At 33.2% G+C, this 16,080-nt stretch overlaps 1 pseudogene; it reads left to right on the top strand.

Moving 5' to 3' along the window:
* Positions 1-15,332, top strand: part of LOC140687505 (collagen alpha-1(XII) chain-like) — a 59,476-nt pseudogene extending 44,144 nt beyond the window's left edge.
* The last annotated feature ends 748 nt before the right edge of the window (positions 15,333-16,080 follow it).

Here is a 16,080-nt window from a genome sequence, read left to right as displayed (position 1 = left end):
TACAAGGGAACCCCATTAGGCTCTCAGCTAATTTTTCTACACAAAAACTACAGGCCAGAATGGAGGGGCAAGATATATGCAAAGTCCTGAATGAAAAAAAAGATGCAGCTTAGGATATGTTATGCAGCAAGGCTATACTTTAGAATAGAAGGAGAGATAAAGAATTTCAAAAACAAGCAAAAACTAAAAGAGATTAGCAAAAATGAACCCATGCTAAAAGAAATATTGAAAGATCTACTCTCATTAGAAAAAAGCAGGGTTCTACAGAAATGAGAAACTCATAACTGGAAAGGTGAAAACTACCATGAATTACAAATAGAAATAACACAAAATTGTAAAAGAAGACACCGAAATCATTAAGAGTGGGAGAGGGGAACAAGAAAATATAGAGTATATTTTTCTTTCATTTTAAAATATTTTGTTCATTGTAGGATGAGTTTGAGATTATATTACACTCTGTTTAACAAAAAGTTATGCTAATGGGCTAATAAACTTACAAAAAATGGTAATCACAAGAAAAAACTTATAAGGGAGTCACAAAAACTAAATAAAAGCCAAGATACAAACAAAAATTACCAAACCACAAAAGGAAGAAAGGAACAAAGAGGAAATACCAAATCAACTGCAAAAATAAGTTCAAAATGACAATAAACACACATCTATCATTAATTATAGTAATTGTTAATGGACTAAATGCTCCAATCAAAAGACATAGAGTGGCAGACTGGATAATAAAGCAAGAACCTTCAATATGCTGCATACAAGAGACCCACTTTAGAGAGAAGGGCACATATAGATTGAGGGTGAGAGGATGGAAAAGGATATTCCATGCAAATAGAAAAGCCAAAAAACAGGTGTAGCAGTACTAATTTCAGACAAAATACATTTTATAACAAAGGCCATAAAGAAAGATAAAATGGACATTTTATAATGATTAAAGGAGTAATACAAGATGAGGGTATTACATACATTAATATATATGCACCCAATATAACAACACCTAAGTACATACAACAATTACTAACAGAGATAAAGGGGGATATTGATGGGAAAACAATCATAGTCAGAGATTTTAACACCACATTAACATCACTAGACAGATCTTCCAGACAGAAAATAAATAAGGCAACCAAGAAATTAAATAGTACAATACAAAAATTAGAATTGGTGGATATTTTCAGAGCATTGCAATCCCCACAAAGTAGGATAGACATTCTTTTCAATTGCACATGGAACATTTCCTAGGATTGATCATGTACTTAGGCACAAAAGAAGCCTCAACAACTTTTAGAAGATAGAAATTATCTCAAGCATCTTTATTGACAACAGTTCCATGAAACTAGAAATCAACTACAGAGAAACACAGAAGAAAAAAAGGAAAGCATGGAGATTAAACAAATTGTACTTAAAAAAATGGATCAATGATGAAATCAAAGTTGAAATTAAAATATATCTTGAGACAAATGAAAATGAAAACACAACCACGCAAAATATATCGGACACAGCAAAGGCAGTGCTAAGAAGGATGTTTATAGTGATACAGGCCTTCCTCAAAAAAGAACTATCTCAAATAAGCAATCTAACCCACCAGCTAAAAGAATTAGAAAAAGAAGAGCAAAAAAAAAAAAAAAAAACCCAAAAGACAACAGAAGGAAGGAAATAATAAAGATCAGGGAGGAAATAAATAAAATAGAGATTAAGAAAAAATAGAAAAAAAATGAATCAAATCAAAAGATACTTTTTTGAAAGAGTAAATAAAATCGGCAAACCTCTGGACAAGCTCACAAAGAACAAAAAAGAGAGCACAAATAAGCAAAATAAGAAAAGAAAATGGATAAATTACAGCAAATAACATAGAAATACAGAATATCATATGAGAATATTAAGAAAAACTATATGGATCCAAAATGAATAACCTAGAGGAGATGGACAAATTTCTGGAAACATACAGTCCACCAAGACTGAATCAAGAAGAAACTGACCACTTGAACAAACTGATCACTAGAAATAGAATTGAATTAGCAATAAAAAACCTCCCTACAAATAAAAGTCCAGGACCGGACAGCTTTCAATGGGGAATTCTACCAAACATACAAAGAAGAACTCTCAAACACTTCCAGAAGATTGAAAAGGAGGGAATACTCCCAAACTCATTCTATGAAGCCACCATCACCCTGATACCACAACCAGGCAAAGACACTACCAAAAAATAGGATTACAGACCAATACCACTGATGAACATAAATGCAAAAAATCCTCAGCAAAATATTAGGAAATAGAACCCAAAAGCACATAAAATATATTATACAACATGATCAAATGGGGTTCATCCCAGGGAGACAGGGGTGGTTCAACATACACAAATCAATCAGTATAATACATCACATCAACAAGACAAAGTACAAAAACCACATGATCATCTCAATAGTTGCAGAGAAAGCATTTGATAAAATTCAACACCCAGTTATGATAAATATTCTCACCAAAGTGGGTATAGAAGGAACAAATCTCAACATAATAAAAGCTATATATGACAAACCTACAGCCAGCATAGTACACAATGGTGAAAAACTGAAAAACTTCCCACTAAAATCTGGGACAAGACTGCCCATTATCACCCCTCCTATTCAACATAGTATTGAAGGTCTAGCCACAGCAATCAGGCAAGAGAGAGAAATAAAAGGGATCCAGATTGGAAAAGAAGAGGTAAAAGTCTCACTTATGCAAATGACATGATACTATATACAGAAAACCCTAAAAGGTCCACACAAAAACTACTAGAACTAATCAAGAATTCAGCAAAGTAGCAAGTTATATGATTAACGTTTATAAAATCAGTTGCATTTCTTTACATTAATGATGAATCAGCAGAAAAAAAAAGTAAATAATACTCCCCTTTAAAATAGCACCAAAAGTAATAAAATATCTAGGAATAAATCTAACCAAGGGGGTGAAAAATTATACACAGAAAACTAAACCATGGTGAAGGAAATTAAAGAAGACTTTAAAAAATAGACAGATATCCCATGCTCTTGGATTGGAAGTATCAATATTGTTAAAATATTCATACTGCCCAAGGCAATCTACAATTTTAATACAATCCCTGTCAAATTACTAAGGACATATTTCACAGAACAAGAACAAATCATAATAAAATTTACATGGAACAACAAAAGATCTAGAATTGCCAAAGCATTACTGAAGAGAAAGAAAGAGGCTGCAGGAATAACTCTTCCAGACTTCAGACAATACTATAGAGCTACAGTCATCAAGACAGCATGCTACTGGTACAAAAATAGATATATAGACCCATGGAACAGAATAGAGAGCCCAGAAATGCACCCACAAACTTTTGGTCAACTCATCTTCGACAAAGGAGGCAAGAATATACAATGGAATAAAGACAGTCTGTTCAGCAAATGGTGTTGGGAAAACTGGACAGCAGCATGTAAATCAGTGAAGCTAGGCCACTCCCTTATACCATACACAAAAATAAATTTAAAATGTATTAAAGACTTAAACATAAGACAAGATACAATAAGCCTCCTAGAAGAAAATATAGGCAAAACATTATTTGACATACATCTCAAAAATGTTCTCCTAGAACAGTCTACCCAAGCAATAGAAATAAAAGCAAGAATAAACAAATGGGACCTAATGAAACTTACAAGCTTCTGCACAGCAAAGGAAACCATAAGTAAAACAAAAAGACAGTCTACAGATTGGTAGAAAATTTTTGCAAATGAAACAGTTCATACTACTTAATAAGAAAAAATCAAACAACCCAATCCAAAAGTGGGCAGAAACCTAAACAAACAATTCTCCAAGGAAGAAATACAAATGATCAATAGGCACATGAGAAAATACTCAATATCACTAATTATCAGAGAAATGCAAATCAAAACTTCAATGAGGTATCACCTCACACCAGTCAGAATGGCCATCATTGAAAACTCTACAAATGATAAATGCTGGAGAGGGTGTGGCTAAAAGGGAACCCTCCTACACTGCTGGTGGGAATGCAATTTGGTACAGCCACTGTGGAAAACAGTATGGAATTCCTCAAAGGATTAGGAATAGACTTAACTTATGACCCAGGAATCCCGCTCCTGGGCACATATCCAGAAGGAACCCTACATCAAAAAGACACCTGCACCCCAGGGTTCATAGCAGCACTATTTACAATAGCCAAGACATGGAAACAGCCTAAATGTCCATCAACAGGTGACTGGATAAAGAAGAAGTGGTATATTTATACAATGGAATAGTATTCAGCCATAAAAGCTGACAACATCACACCATTTGCAGCAACATGGATATTCCTGGAGAATGTCTTTCTAAGTGAAGTAAGCCAGGAAGAGAAAGAAAAATACCATATGAGATCCCTCAAATGTGGAATCCAAAGGAAAAAAAACAAAGCATAAATACAAAGCAGAAACAGACTCATAGACACAGAATACAAACTTGTGGTTGGCGAGGGGGTGGAGGATGGGAAGAGATACACTGGGGTTTCAAAATGTAGAATAGATAAACATGATTCTACTGTATAGCACAGGGAAATATACACAAGATCTTATGGTAGCTCACAGAGAAAAAAATGTAATAATGAATTATGTATATGTTCATGTATAACTGAAAAATTGTGCTCTACAATGAAATTTGACACAACATTGTAAAATGATTATAAATCAATAAAACATGTTAAAAAAAGAAATTAACATTGTTACAATACTTTTAACTAAAGCATAGACTTTTTTTAGGCTTTACCAAATAAAATTTAATTTCCCCAAATCACTAGCTGTTTTTACTAGGGTTCTTTTTTCTTTTTCCAGGACCTAATACAGCATACTACATAGCATTTGGAATAGTGGAATGTTGTTGTTCTTGTTTTAGCTTTACATGACAAATTTTTTTTATATTCCAAGTAACATACTAGCTTCTGAGAATACATTATAGAAACATCTGTGGTCCCTTCTTTTAAAGAATGTCTATGTATTTTTATATTTGTGTCTTATAATAAGTGGGCATTTTATTGAAAGGGATGTCAATTTCATGATACTTAAACAATGGATGTTAGAAATTTATCAAAATACTTGTTGATGGAAGAGCAGACATTAAAATATCAATACAAGTGACAAAAGCTCTGGAACAAGAGGACAGGTTTGAATAGTTTTATGAGAAATGTTTGATTTGAAGCTGTACTTCACATAAACTTAAATTATTTACTAATCTTTCATTCTTTTTTGCTTGTATTTTGTATATGAGCTACAGGATGGGAAAGTAGTGACCAGCCAGGATCATAGGTGGGACAGGCTGGTGCTGCAGAGCCTTGTTCAGGCCATTCTGGAGACACCCAGTGTCTCCCTTCTTGGAAGAAAAAAAGAGCACTATAGGATGAATAAAGAATTCATAAGTAAGAAAAAAATGAAGTTTTTGAGCTTAGAGGCTTGGACTAAAAGTTTGATCCTGGTTTCTTATTTTTTATGCTCTAGTGTCTCCTTTCTGAGAGAGGCCTTGAGGCTTAGAGATTGAGAGTGAGGACCAGACTAGGGCCAAACCCAGCCCTGCCACTGAGTGACTGGGGTATTTACAATAAATCTCCTTTTCTCATATGTAGTGTGAGGAATAACTCCTGCTCTCTCTTTGGAGGGTCAAATGTAGTCATCTAAGCAAAGTACTTGGCCCACAGTAAGTGATAAGCAGAGTCAAATTTTTGTTATTGTCATTGTTTTATAGTATTGTTATTATTAATATTGCTCATCTGGTCTGCATATTTACATTTCCTTTTAAGGTGTTCCTCTGACTACCAGCTCTTTCTTCTTGGCTTAGGCAGGCAGAGGTATTAGTAAAGGATTTCTTGATGTGATTAAAAGAGTTCTTACAAAAATCTCTGAATTCTAACTGGCATCTAAGGAGAGAGGAGAACATGCTTCTGTTGTTGCTGCACCCAAATTCCCTGGGAACCTTGGTGTTAGGTAGGATGGAGCCCATTAGTCAAGGACAGGAGTCAGGAAGAATGATGATGGCATTCATGGCTTTGGAGGGAACTTTATACTCAAGTCTATGGAACTTTAAGAAAGATAATGATATCTCTGGTTTCCAGTGTTGCATTACATTGTTCACTAGAGTTTTGAAACCATCTCTAGGAAATAACAATTCTTTGTCTCCTTATGCTCTTAACCAAAAGGTGTTTTATATATATGTAAAATATATATATAAATATATATATACACAAATATATATACAAAATCTCTGACATGCATTTATTGCAGAGAGGAGTACACAGGCTTCATCAGCAGTGGTGTCGGTCCATATATATCTTTTATCTCTTGGTTTGAAGGTAATTTCATTAGTAGCTGTATTTGTATATTATATTACAAAAGATAATCTATTGGACAAGTGATAGACAATAAAATGATAAAGAAATTTGATTAGATTTGCAGTGCTTTTAGAAACTTCTAAAAGCAGAACCATATGTGGACAAATAAAAAGCAAAAGTCATTTTTTTAATATTTGGTAAAATTATTATTATATTTTATGATGTTTTCTGTTTGACAAATAGAAAACTTACTTTTTATAATTTCCTTCCAGGTTTCTTAGATATATTTAGTACTTTACATGCCTCTTGCTTGTATAGACAACATTCAAGAACTCTTAAAAGAATTTGTTCAGATCTTCAGTACTTGCCAGTATGAAGCAACGATTATTTTATTTTGAAAAAAATAATAGATTGACTTGATATATTCAGATTTGTCTTTCCTAATTATATTAATGATTTTTAATATTTATTTGTGGTTCACTCTAGAACTTACAGAATATTTGGAATCAATTATTATGGGTATATCTGTAATTTTTAATCCAGAAAATATCAGATAACTGGATTTTGAATGTGAGTGATCAGTGCCACAGTTAATCAAATTCTAAAACAATCAAGCACATTTGTTTACTTCCCTCATTTTCAAAATCCTTTTGCAATGAAAAAGTAAACAAATAAAAATGAGGAAAAAGGGCAGCAGCAGAAGGGTTTCATAAATGGGCCAGAAATTTGATGACCTTGTAAGTTCTAAAGTCAATGAAATCACATTGATATCAAAATCAAATATATATTCTTGCATATTTATTTAGTACCAGGCACTAGTGATGGGTGTTAGGTGATAGGGATAGTTACATACCTGAAAAAGACATATGTTATCACCTTCATGAAACTTAGAACAGAGTGACATGAAAGAGGTGTGTAATGCTGCTTCCAGTGGAACTTAGAAAATCCCCCAAGTTCTGAGTCAATAATAGTCAGTTCTGGGGTGGCTGATATAGTAAATGGTTGCAAGAGTGTGCAGAGTGGGTGTCAAGAGTGGTCAATCACAGAACAGATCTGGCCTCCATCTTCTAGGCAAAAAACACATTTGTAATAAGTTCTCTGTTGTCTTGAGAGGAGACTCTTGGTTTGAGGATTGATGCCAAAGAGAGGAACAAAATAGTAACCTGGGTTACTTTGAACTTGAATCAAACAATAAAGGTATCTGCTCATTTCCTGTATGTCCATGTTTTGTAGTCTAAATATACTTATCACCTTGGTGGTTTTGAGGACACCTATCTCCAGTCAGTACACATCACTGTATTCTTTACAAATACAAATGGATTGGCAAGAATCTCCACAGATTTGGGAAAAAAAAAACATTTCTAGCATGGAAGAGAGACACCAATTTAGGCAAAGAAGTCTTCTTTGAAGTCCTTTCAAGAAATGGTTAGTACAGAAGACAGAAGAATATTTCAGAAGGATGGTACACTAATTTGTCAGTATTTATGAAAGAAAAAACTAAGCGTGTATCAGAGTATAAAGAAAATCTTAATAAATTTTTAAAAAGTTATATCTCAGAGGTCAGTTTATTTGATCATATGATAAAACTGAAATCAAAGAACAGAAAAGATACCTAAAAAATTTCCTAAAGATGTGGAAAATTTTAAAGATACTTTTCTAATTGTCTTGTGGCTCAAGGGAATTGAAAACAAATTACAATTGCTAATGAACCACAGTAAAATTCTGCATATCTAAATCTTTGGGTTGAGGACAAGCTGATGCTGAGGGCATTGTATTCATTTTAGGAAATAAGGAAGGTGGGAAATAAATTGCTTAAATATTCATTTTGAGAATTTCTTTAAAAGAATGTAAGAAATTAATATGGATAAGACACATTAAATAAAATAAATATAACAATAAGAAATTGTTTAACTTAAACCAAGAGCAAATTTAATTTGAAAGGAAAAAAAATACTTAAAAAGTTGTGCTGAACACTGGAATTTGACACAACATTGTAAAATGATTGTAAATCAATAAAAAATGTTAAAAAAAGGAAAAAATAGAACTAACAATCTGATTATGAAGTGATGAGAAAATGCAATGTTAAAAATGAAAAGTGGATTTACACCAAATACTTAACACAGCACTGTAAAATGACTATGCTACAATGAAAAAGAAAAAAAGTGAAAAGTGGGAACTGTCAAGAGATAATGATAATTTTAAAATTATAAGATAATGTGTATAATTTATATTGTAAATAAAAATGTATTGAAACAGATAATTGACTTATAAATTATTAGCAAAATCAACCCAAGAAAAGAAAACAAATATAAATTTTGAAACATAATATCTTTCACATATGTTTCCTTTGGCCCAAAGGCATTAGACTCAGATGGTTTTAGGGCTCTATTCTCTTTTCCAAGGTCAGAAGTTTTCCTATTATTTAAAACTTTTTAGATAAAGATAGAATAAAGTGCCCTGTTTACTCCATGAGACTGTTGATACTAAAAGATTAGTACAAAAAAAAAAATACAATGGATTAATTTCACTTAATACAGATACAGAAATCCTAAGTAAAATCTGGAAAAGCAAGTATAGAAATATGCTAAAAAATATGATTAAGGAATACAAGAGTGATTTAACATTAAGAAGTATATTAATATATCATGTTAATTGATTAGAGAAGGAAAGGATGATTATTCCAGTGTATGATGAAAAGGCATATGATGTATCTTAGTGTTATGCCTCCTAAAAGTTCTTAGTTTAGAACTTTTAAAACTTCTTAGGGATATTATTAGGTTCTCATTAATATGAGAAACAAGATGTCTAGTATCCTGTTTTTGTTTAGTAATTTGGAGGTCCTGAAAAATGTGATTAAAAGAAAAAGAAAGGAGTTTTACATAAACTAAAGGTAGGGGCAAAATTATAATTAGGTGATACAATTGTTTACCAGAAAATTCAAGAAAATCAACTGAAAGCCTGGTCTGGTACCATAGAAGATAAGTATGTAAAAACCAATAACTTTCTTATATCCTAACAATAGGTTGTTTTCACAGTTTGTTCAAAATCCATTAAATTTTATATCCTAACAAGAAATATGAAGCATGATATATGTATACAGATGGATATGTGAATGCATATGAAATCTGACTGATGGAAATAAAAGAAGAGCAGAGTAAAATAAAGTGAGAGAATACTGTCAGCCTTTTGGAAGAAATTGGTGTTATAACATTATCAATTTGCACCCAGATTTATTAATTCAGTGCAACTCCAATCAAGACTCAAAACATTTGTTAGGAAAATCAGGAAGTTCATTTTAAACTTGGGCATAAAATGAGGGGGATGAGATTTTTTTTCTTACACCTTAAATGAGTTCCAAGTGCCTAAAGAACTGAAAACAAGCAAGAGTATTAGATGAAGTCAGTAAACTGCCTTTAAATTCCTAGTTTGGAGATGAGACTTTCTAATCAAAGCACACTGCAGAAAATACTAAAGATTAAAAGACCCGATTTCTTCTGTTTCAAACCAAATAGTAAAGATATTGTTTACAAAAAATAGATGTGGTTTTCATTAACTTTACAAATTATTGTATCACTTAATTAAAAGACAAAGACATTAAAATAAGTGTTTGAAATATACATGGCTAAAAGTGTACATAACACCCATATTCTACAAATGAAAATGGAAAAATATGAAAAGTCATGAATGGTCAATTCACTAAAGAAATAAAGATAGTCAAGAAAAATAAAAAAGTTTTCAAAAATTTTCCTCACTTCTAACCTGAAATGCAAATTGAAACATGATGCTATGTTCTGTCCATCAGATTTTGTACAAATTAAAAAGATTTTTATTTATATTCAGTGCTGCAAAGAATGTGGAGAAAAGGACACTCATATTCATTGGTGGGTGTATAAATTCTTGATAACAACCATTTAAAGGGAAATTTCTTAGCATTAGACAACTTAGGTCTCATAGTGTGACTTTCAGGAATTTAGTCTTCATATGGTGAAATATAACATGTGCAATAATTTTAACTGCAGTGTTATTTTTATCAATAAAAACCAGAAACAGCTAATGCCCATAGAAGAGAGGTAGTTGAATATATTACCATACTCTGATGTATCAGAAAACTGTAAACAGCCATTAATCTTGTGAAGGAAAAGCCGGGCTGGTCTAAGAAGATAACTCACAAATCTAAGTATCGGAATACTGATCTGAGTTCTGCTGGACTAACTCGTAAATCTAAGTTAATTAGTGTTGGTTTGCTGTTCATGTTTTTATTGCTAGCCAGCTGGATTTTCAAAGATAACTATCTGGCTTTGGAATGTTGGTTTGCTGCCTCCCTGCCTCCACTTTTGTGATAATGATGCTGCTAAATCTGTTCCATGCCTATTGGCCGAAGACCCCAAGCTTGTACTTTACCTATAAAACCTCACACGCATGTCTTGGAGGTGCTCAGAGCTTTGGAGCAGAAGCCCCTCTGAGCCCGCCGGCATAATACATCTGAGTACTCCAACCCTCCGAGTGGTGCTTGTTGCTTGGCTGGCCTGTCATTTCCGTAACAACCTGAATGCACTTTCTGACCTGTTCTGAGAAATGTTCATAATACACTGTTAAATGAAAGGCAATTGCAAAAAGTTATGTACCATTTTAATAGAAAAAGCGTGTATTTAAATACTTAAAAGTGTAGTCATGGAATTGTTAACAACCATTACTTCTGGGATGTAGAATTGAGGTTTGAGGAATAGACACTAACCTTTTATAAATATTTATCAACTTTTTTGTTGTTTTTACATTTTAAAATTAACAAAAAGGGAGGAGGGTATAGCACAGTGGTAGAGTGTTGCTTAGCATGCTCAAGGTCCTAGGTTCAAACCTTAGTACTCCCATAAAAATTAATAATAATTAATAAATAAACCAATTATTATCCCCAAAATAAATTAAATTACCAAAAAATGTAAATTTGATTTATAGATTCAATCCATTTTAATGACTTTAATTACAAGTGCATTGAAATGACAGGCAAAGAACTTTTAAAAAATAAGACTATAACTAGGATATAAGGGAACAATGTCAGAATTTTTATTCATAGGCACTTTCCTTGTAAAAATTTAAAATCAGAAATGAGCATGATATAGTTTCATTCAGTTTCATATAGTCTTGGGGTTTTAAAATTTTGATGTCAAGGACAAGACATCTACAGTCCACCTCTGAAAGATTAGCAGATACATAGCACACAGCACCACCATTCATGAAGGTAATTAGACCTTTTTGGTTGTTGTTCAAAAAAGCAGTAATTTTCATGTTATTAAAACAACCTTCAAGATCTGTTTTCTGTTGTTGGCTAATTTTCTTCCATCTTTGCATTCATGATAAAAGATTAACAGTCTATGTAATCATAATACTTACAATTCTCCTGAGTGCCAAGCTTGTCTTTCCACTAGCCTATTATTTTTCTCTTTCCACCCCAACAATCTACACCTGCTGATGTCTTCTTATGTTAATAAGTAGCATCCAACCAAGCTAGAAGCCTGGTGGTCAACTATGATTTGTCCATCTTCTCTCACCTCTCACATCCATTAATCACCAAAATGCTGTTGATCCAGCCTCTTAAGTGTGGGTTCATCACCACTTGTGAGTTCTGGCCAGCAGAAGTCCCACTGAGATGGAGTGAATTACTCAAGACTGTGGAAAAAGTCAAGAGAGTGAGAGGGAGTCAGAAGCCAACTCCAGGAGCCTCTCAAATGCTATCGTATTTATTGAGTACAGTCGAAGGAGGAATGCAGGAATTTAGGGAAGGACAGGGTGGGATCACAATGAGTACAAAGGCTTTATTTATTGCTGGTGTTTGGCTCAAGGTCAGAAGACCCTTTTTGGTGAATTATGTTCATGTTGAGCCTTTCAGCTTATCAGAGCAGAATTTATGATAATCTGCTGCTTAGCAACTTGGACTCAGGCAGCTGTGCCTGTCTTAGGTTGCCCCCTCAGGGGATCTTACCTGTCATTGGCTAATCAGCTTTCTCACATTCTGAGTCTGCAGCTTTTTACCATTCCAGCCCAAGGCTGTTTTGGGTATAGAAGACTATCTAACAGCAGGCACACCCAGCATTTATGTTCAAGGGCCTGGGTCATTGCTAAAACCTCAACTATGCAAGCAAGGTGGTTACTTAAGCACATCTTTAAGGAGATAAGCAGCTGGGGTCTGTTACAATTTGTTAACCCAATCATGGGCTCCCACACTTAAGTATTTCTTAAATTATTAACTATAATTACTTATTGCCTAGATTACTCTACTAAATGCTTATTTAGTCTCTTTGCCTTTAGTTTTGCTACTTTTAGTCCAGCCTTCAGCCAGCCACTGGATTGTCTAAAATGTACTAGTGTATTGTCAAGACTTCTGCCGTGGTACATAGGGCATCTTGTCATGTGGCATGCTGCCTACCATTTTTCTGTTCTCATCTTTCAGTGTGCCACTTCCTCTGTCCCCTTACCCACCTTGTGTCTTGGTGTTTTAAAATCCTGTCAAACAAGACTGCTTATAGTTCTTGAGCTCTCTAAAGGCTGGTGTTTCATGACCCTGTCAGATTGTTCATGCTGTGTGTTTGCTCTCCCAGCCCCTGGAATGCCTTTCCTGAATTCTTAGCTGTTTTGCCACCACACCTAGTACCTCTAACATAATGTCAAAACGGTTTCAGAAACTTAGTTCTTTGTGTATCTCTTTCCAATATACTGAAAACATTCAGATTATTTATATTTATCTTTATATCTTTAGAACTTATATGGGGCCAAGTATATGAAAGGAACTCAGCAAACATTTAATAAATGAATAAGGTTTATCCTGTAGCAGAAATAAAAGACTGTGAACCTCAAGCCATTAGAACCCTAAGTCAACATGTGACCTATTGACTTTTTTTAGTATAGTTAGTCTTCTTTAAAGAGTTTCTTTATGCTGACTGATGCAAGTATAGGGCCAAGTGTTGGTTTCCTAGCCTTTGATTATTGTTGAGTCTTAGCCTTATTCTTCACATTGAAAATAAAAAATGTATATTCTAGAATCTTAATGAATTTTTTGTGAGTGGTGGTTGTATCTTTGGGGAGTGTTTTCTATATAGCCAACTGATATGGATGTGTTATTTCTGTATTTAGGGGTCTCTTTTGCAGGACAGGATCAGACATTGAGAGTTTGGACAAACTCATGAAAACAAAAAACATACCTGAAGTTCACAAAGATGCATTTAAAACTGGTTTTGCAGAAGCTTTTCTGGAAGCTCAAGCACTAACACAGAAAACCAATGGTAAATTGATTTGACATCATCCACATCTGGGGAAGAAAATCTGAAAGGAAGTCCTAGACCTACCATTAAGTGTTATAATTCATTTTCTAACAATTATCCAACTTTTTATTGGTTATATTTTGTTATACTTATATCTTCAGCTGTGTGGAAGTGGAAATGCCCACAGCACTCTCACTTTTTCAAGTGAGAACACAGAGTCAATGATAGAAGCACGAATGGCTTCATGAAGATTTTGGTAATAGGTGCTGAAAATTCCAAAATTATATGTGATGAAATGTGATTGCCATCAGAAACTTACTATTTGCATTTCACTGAGCTGTCATTTCTCATTGCTGTCACTTGATTTAAGGTGGTTTTCTTTTTTCTCCAGATCCAAAAAGAACTCACTTGATTGTGTTTATTTTGCTGGTAATTGGCACTTACGGACTCAAAACTATTTTTATCTGGTAAAGTTTCTTTTTATTTATCTGGCTTTTTGTATCTTTTATATGCTTATTTCTTTTTCATAGTCTAAGGCTTAGAGATAGGAAACATTCATGTTTATAGTTCACAGATCTAGGTCTTTTACACATAAGTCAAGACTTCTGAGATTGGGTTGCTTTGAGATTGTTTTTTGCACTTAAATAGAAAAGTTTTAATCTCTTATGATTCTGTACCATCTGTATTGTCAGAGGGCTTATTATATTTGCATTGTTTTCTGTATTACAAGAAAAATTCCTTCAGACACTGAAAAATTCAAGTTATACTTGTTTTGAGAAAATAAGTGATTTTTTTTAGAGTTCCAAATATTATGTTAGAGTGAAAATGTTATATCTACTTCTAGTAATGGTTGGTTCCCCAGATATTTAGAAAATGATATCTGTCCAATAATAAAATTCTAAAAACATGTAGAAGAATTTTATGATAGCAATACAAAATGAAACAGTCATCTATTTCAAAGACACAATAATAAATGGAATTTTTAAAAAAATGATCTTATGTAGAAATTTACTTTAAATGGAGTCCCATATTTTCTGTTTACCAGTGTAAAATGTATAGAGTCAGGTTTAAGCCATTCCAATTGGTTTTTCAACTACCATTCATGTTTTTAACTTTTTCATGATGGATTACCTTGAGAGAAAAAACTGATATACAATTAAGAATATTGGGTCACTTGGATCAGGAATTTTCCCCAGAATTTTCATGTAGCCTTAGTTATTTTAAAAGTTATTACTGGCATCAAAACTGAGATGAGGTTTTAACATTCAGGAATAGCCTTTTATAGCTAGATCTGCCTTCTCTTGTCTCTCTTTTTTTCTTAAAAAAAAGAAAAAAAAACCAGTAAAGGGGTGATAGGTGATATCAGCAGGGTAGTGGAGGGGTGGGATGAGCTCTGATTATTCACTTATGATTCTTAATTATGTAAATGAAGTTTGAGAACCATTGGTTTAAATTTCTATTATTACATATAAGGAGAAGAGGAAAATTCTTAGTTTTAATTGAAAAGGTAAAGACATCATTTTAATGTGAACATAGTCTCAAAATCCAGAAGACCTAATTTTTACTCCTCATGCTGATTAAATATATGTGAAGGCTTTCTTGCATCTGAAAAATAAGGTGTTTAAAATTTTATGAATCTATCAACTATGTGAATAGTTTTTTTCTTCCCTTTAGTCTGCTTCCAGACAACAATGGGTCTTGGTTCTGCTGTGGATCCTGTGCAGATGAAAATGCTACCTTTGAATGTGTTAAAGGAATAAGTTAAAAAGTTTACCTTGATCACTTTAAACATTATCTTCATTGTTTTTTTTATTCTTAAGGTTGAAATAATAGAAAATATGTTTTGATCTCTGCCCTTAGTTCCTGAAGAGTCACTGCTTTTAGGCAGTGAACTCTAGCTTTTTTTTTTTTTTTAAGTGTAGCATTTGATATTCAGAATTTCTTCCAGACTCATCTCTCTACTTGTTTCCATGTATTTTGTACTTTTCCTTCCAAGTTCCTCAGGTACACCGAGATGCCCTGTGCCTAATCTTTGTGCTCACATTCTCATCTCTAAGTAGAATCATTTCCTCCCATTTCTTTTCCTCATGACCGCCTGTTTATTTCCCTTCTTCTGTAAAGTAAAGCCTTCCTTATGCTCTCTTACTACTTCCCATATACAGCTCTTACATATCACATTGTATCATAATTGTATATCTGTCTTTGAAGCAAGAATTTGTATTTCCTTGCATATCGTTGGTACTTCATAACTGTTTTCTGAATTAATAAATGACATAAGAAGAGTAAGACTTGGAATTTTCAAAAACTGTGCTGTTTCTTTTTTAATGTTATCAGTAGAATTATTTTAAAACATTGGCTTTTTTCTTATTTTTTTCTTTTTTTAAGTTTATTTTGTTGAGTTATAGTCAGTTTACAATGTTGTGTCAATTTCCAGTGCAGAGCACAATTTTTCAGTTTTACATGAATATACATATATTCATTGTCATTCTTTTTCATGGTGAGCTACCA

This window comes from Vicugna pacos, chromosome 19 (assembly GCF_048564905.1).
Source record: "Vicugna pacos chromosome 19, VicPac4, whole genome shotgun sequence".
Lineage (NCBI taxonomy): Eukaryota > Metazoa > Chordata > Mammalia > Artiodactyla > Camelidae > Vicugna > Vicugna pacos.
The sequence above is the reverse complement of the archived record's forward strand: the minus strand, read 5'-3'. Positions and strand labels throughout refer to the sequence as shown.